The sequence below is a fragment of the Nannospalax galili genome, unplaced genomic scaffold (genome assembly GCF_000622305.1).
Source record: "Nannospalax galili isolate Female #2095 unplaced genomic scaffold, S.galili_v1.0 scaffold300, whole genome shotgun sequence".
NCBI classification, from domain to species: Eukaryota; Metazoa; Chordata; class Mammalia; order Rodentia; family Spalacidae; genus Nannospalax; species Nannospalax galili.
The window spans coordinates 2562264-2568019 of NW_008347322.1; positions in this window are offsets into that span (position 1 = coordinate 2562264).

Here is a 5756-nt window from a genome sequence, read left to right on the forward strand (position 1 = left end):
ACAGCATGAATGAAACTTGAAAACAGAGTTCAGTGAGATAAGCCACTCACAGAATTACGTGATTCCATTTACATGAAATGAAAAAGAAACTGCGAATGGAATGAACTTTATCTGAGGGAATGATGAAGAAAACATTCTAGAAGTTCTGATATGTAATAGGTAATTAAGAGTCAGTCAAGGCCAGCCTGGTCTACATTGTGAGTTCCAGGACAGCTGGGGCTACAGGGAGACCCTGTCCCAAAAAGACCAAAAAACAACAAACAAACAAACAAACAACCCAGCTTTGAATCCAGGTAGACGCGTTCCAGGTCCCAGCCCTTGGCTGCTGTCTCCTCTGCCTTTGGAACTGCCCTGCCCTTGGACAGCCACATGGGCACCGGGTCAGCTCCTGGGGCTTTGGCCTGTCTCAGGTGCTCCTGGCTGTGCTCCAAGGGCCATTCTCTTGTTCAGTCAAAGAATGTCCTCTAGCTGGAGGCCACCTGGCAGCCTTCGGGCCTCCTGCCTCGGACCTGCCCTTCAAGGGCAGCAAGGTCTCCGGTACCACCAGAAACAGCCATGGGGCTTGGAGGACCTGTCTTGACAGGGGAACATCTACGAACTCCCTGCCAGGGACTGAAACCCCCTGTTAATAACTGGGGCTGGGTTGGAAGAGGGAAGAGGTCTGGGGCAAGATGAAAGGGTGAGGATTTTTCTTTCTTTTAAGATCCCTCCTAAGGCCAGAGAGATGGCTTTTAGTAAAATGCTTGTCTTGCCATTATGAGGACCTGAGTTTGGGTCCTCAACACCCACATACAAAGCTGGAGCAAGTGCACACATATAAACCCAACATTAGGGAGGCAGAGACAGGTGGGTCCCCTGGAGCTTGCTGGTCAGCCAGCCTAGATGAATCGGTAAGCTCCAAGTTCAATGAGAGACCCAGCATCAAAAAATAAAGTGAGGGGCTGGAGAGAAGGCTCAGATAAGAGCACTAGCTGCTCATGGAGAGGACCTGGGTGTGGTTCCCAGTACCTACATGGTGGCTCATAATCACCTATAACTCCACAGTTCCAGGAGATCTGGTGCCCTCTTCTGGCCTCCAAGGGCACCAGGCATGCACATGGTACACATGAATACATGTAGACAACACACTCATCACATAAAAATAAATAAATAGCTGGGTGTGGTGGCACACCCAGCACTCGGGAGGCAGAGGCAGAGGGATCTCTGTGAGTTCAAGGCCAGCCTGGTCTACATAACGAGTTACAGGCCAGCTAGGGCTATAGGGAGACCCTGTCTCAAAAAGACACCCCCCAAAAAAGAAGTATAAACAAAAAAATAAGGTGGCAATCAATTAAGGAGACACTCAATGTTGACTTATAAAAGCAGCTCCTTTGGTATTTTGAGCCTGGTGCTAAACCTAACTTAGCTCAGCTTGTCTAAGATGAGGCTATAGTCATTAAACAAACAAATAAAGACAAAAGACAGAAAGCCATGTGGCTCAGTGTGAGGAGCCTGGCAAGAGTGCCCCGTGTCCAAGTTGGCCTCTCCATGGCTATGTGACCCTAGGGAACCGACACTCCCACTCTGTGGTGAACAGCCATTGCATCTCTGTCCCCTTGGGTAACAGGAGCTAGCCCCTCCAATGGAGTGGGAAATGTTGGACCAAGTTGGTGAGCACAGGGCAGGGGTTGGGCAGGGAGGGAGGGAGCAGGGGGCAGGCAGGGGGTGAGGCCTGTGCCTAGCACCTCTGCACTGCAGCACTTCTATCCACCCTGGCTGACCAAGTGTGGACCCCAGCTTTGGGGCTCTCTACTCCAATCTAGCTCTTCTGACTGTGTCTGAGTCCCGTGACCTTGGAGTGTTTTCCTTCACTGCTTGAAGCACCCCGAGTTTCTTCTTGGTGCTTGTAAGCCTCAGTGTGCTTGCTGGTCAAATGGGAACACAATGGCACCCACTGCTGAATTCCATCTGGGACTAGGAAGTGTCAGTAGGCTACACAGTAGAGAAGCTCTGAGGCTCGGTGGCCCAGCAAGGTAACTGTGGTTGGTAAGCTGTTCAGATTCCAAAGCTGCCAGAAGATGATTTGGAGGTTCCCAACCCAGAGAATGTTTGAGATGATGGATATGTTAATTACTCAGATATGATCATTATACATTGTATGCATGTGTCAAAATATCACATCAGGGGCTTCCAAGCATGAGGACCTGTGCCAGATCCCCAGGACCCAAGTGATGCTGCCAGGCTTGGTAGTGCCTGCTGATAACCCTAGTACTGGGGTAGTGGAGGCAGGAGGATCCCTGGGGCTTGGTGGACAGCAAGCCTTGCCTAATTGGCAAGCTTCAGGCCAGTGAGAGTCCCTGTGTCAAGGGAGATGGAAGGCAGATGACACCTGCATACACACACAAACGTACACAGATACACACACACACAGAACAACTCATACCATATTCTTCCAATGATACTTAAGCAGGTGCAATGCTGTGAACCTTTGGTCCCAGCTACTCAGGAGGCTGAGGCAGGAGGATCACTCGAGTCCAGGAGTTCAAGACCAACCTGGGCAACACAGAGACACGCCTCCCCCCAGCCCCTACCAGCTCAAAAACAAACACACGGCTGGGCATGGTTGTTCACAAGTGTTATCTCTGTACCGGGAAGATCGAGGCCAGAAGCTTGTCACAAGTTCCACCAGGCTGGTCTAGAGGGAAACCCTGAAACTCCAAACCAAACCAATCTAAACCAACCAAACAAAAGAACAAGCTGGGGAGATGGCTCAGTGGGTGAAACACTTGCCCCTCAAGCAGGAGGAACCGACTTTGGATCACTAGAGCTCACACAGAGGCAGGACACGGCAGGGAACCTCTGTGATCCTAACACTTCTACACAAGATGGGATGTGGAGACGCCACCCCCCCCAAGCTGTCATGTCAGCTGTCAGGTCATGCATACAACAAGAGACCCTGTCTTCAACAAGATGGAAGACCAGGACACACATGTGAGGCTGTCTCTGACTCCCCATGCATGCTGTGACAGATACATGTCCCCACTCACACACATGAACATGCACACACACATACACATTCATATTGTACACACACAAAGATAAAACTAAAACAACAACAGAAAAATCCCCAGCCAGCTAAGAATACATTTTAAAAGGTCAAACCTCGGCAATTAGACCAACATTGCTGAGCCTGAGAAACAATATCTCTGTGTGGGGCTCATTTTATAGAAAAATACTGGAATTATCTATCAAAAGCATTAACAGTTATTAGCTCTGGGAAGAGATTTGTGAGTAATTTTAACTTAAAAATTATTAGCTGGGGGAGGTGGCACACACTTGCAATTCCAATGTGAAGGAGGCTGGGGCAGGAGGATCAGGGGCCCCAGGCCAGCCTGGGCTGCCCAGAAACACCTTATCTCAAAACATACATATACATTATTAATTGTTCTGTATTTTCTAACTTCCCAGTGAGCTGCAATATGTATTTTCAGAAGGAAAAATAAATAAAGCTTTCCTTCCCAGGGTCTATTCCCTTAACAACTCCTGCCTGGGATGAGCTAGGGTGGACTGGGTTCCTGGGCACAGGGGAGGCCACCCCATTCTTTCCAGGCCTGTGGGAGATGCCCGCTTTTCCCCAGACGCCCATAAATGTCTCATAACTGTGAGACATGTTCGGAGGCAAGATTGCCAACACAGCAGTACTGTTTATTTAGGGGGCAGGGCCAGGGCAGCCTGTAGAGGGTGGGGGGAGGCAGAGTCGGTAGGACGAAGCCAGGCTCCCCCAGGGTGCAGGGGTAGAAGGAGGCTGGCAGGGAGGAGGCAGCAGTGGCACAGGAGCCAACAGGGGGCAGGCAGGGGAAGGTCATCTGTGGCCACGAGCCTGTCTGCCTCAGGTTAAACACGTGGTCAGGCTGTCCTGGGAGCAATCTCATCCATTTCTTAGCAGTCATGACATCTAGTAAGTTACTCCTCCTCCTTCACCTCCACTTGCCCTTCTGTAAAATGGGCAAGTCTAAGACAACGGTCTTCTCAAACTGAGGCAACTCCACCTATAACTTAGCAATGCTGAGGCACTTCTGATGTCTCCGCTCCGGGACAGGCACCGCTGACTTGGAGTAACCACGCCAGAGCCACAATGCTCAGGACACTCCCAGGCCTCCCACTAGGAATTCTGCTGTCCAGGGGCTGGAGAGATGGCTCAGAGGTTAAGAACACTGACTGTTCTTGCAGAAGACCCGGGTTCGAATCCCAGTACCCACATGGCATCTAACAGCTGTCTGAAACTCCAGTTCCAGGGGCTCCAACAGCCTCTTCTGTCCTCCGAAGGCACTGCACGACACAGGTGCACTTACCTACATGCAGCTAATGTACGCATACACATAAAATAAAAAAATAATAAATAAAATAATAGTAATAATAAAAAAGAATTATACTGTCCGCAGGGTTATCTGAGTCAAAACTGAAAAGCCTGGTCCTGGGAGAATGGGTGTTGTTAACAGTCCAGCTGGGAAATGGGTACCTCTTCCCCTGCCCGTGCCTCAAGGAGCCACACATCAGAAGCCGCATCATGACTGCCCAGCTCTGATGACCTTGTTCTCTCCTTTGCCTCTTGGTCTGGAAGATGTCAGAGTTTTCCAAATGGCTACTGGCAACTTTCCCTCCCCCACTCCGGCCGAGGTGAGGGCCGGAGCAGTCCTCGGGGTCTGCCATTCTGATTTACAATGCACTCTTTGCTCTCAAGAAAACTGATGGGTCCCAAGGATGCTGACACAGCAAGGCCAGCTGACAGAGGTCAGGGGGATGGAGTAGGCACCCCTCTCCTCCCAGACCCCTCCAGAGCACGCTGGGCCGCTCCCAGTTGGCATAAGGGGGTAAGTGTGTAGGAGTAAATATTAGGGTTGGGCTCACAGTCTCTTTGCAGAAGAGTGTCCTTCGACCCAGTTGCTGCTGTAGCCCCTTAACAGCCCCAGGACCCCCTTGTGGGCTGCAATACCAGCTACCCTTGTCTCAGGACAAGAGTCCTCGTACCATGACTCTGAGTCCAACCCTCACCTGTGGGTCAGGTGAAAGTGGGACCCATCCCATCCCAGCGTGCTCTTTCCAGAGCAGAATTTTCTAGAGACTCATGTCCTCTACAGATCTGTGTACACGTCCCTGTCTCTCACTCTGCTTCTAGGGTGGAGACCCAGACAATGTGGCTCTGATGCTGAGCCCGGCTTCATGCTCCAATATCCCAGTGACCTGCAGGAAGGTGGGTTTGGGTCAGCTCACCCTCTACCTTCCTATTGGTGGAGGCAGATGCTGCTCTGGGGAGAGAGGTGGCACCTTGGTGCTGTTCTGTGTGGTGGACAGGATGTTTCCTTAGTGGATGGCAAGTGGAGGTCCTTCAGAACTGGCCCTTCCAGCCCAGACAGATCTGACCCCTCTGTCCTGGACAGAAACCTAGATCCTGCTGTTTGCCTTGTGTGGATATTTATTTTTCAATATTTTATTTATTATTTTCATTTTATGTGTATGAATGTATTGCCTGCATGTGTGTAAGTGCATCCATGTCATGTAGTGCCCATGGAGGTCAGAAGAAGGCATCAGATCCCCTGGAACTGGAGTTACAAATAGTTGTTAGCCACCATGTTGGTGCTGAGAATGGAACCCGGGTCCCTTGTAAGAGCAGTCAGTGCTCTTAAATGTCTCTGGTCCCGGAACTATATTTTTTCTCCTCTACTCGGAAGTTTGGGTACATCCCGGCTGGAGGAGCAACTTCTGCTTTCTGACTCCAC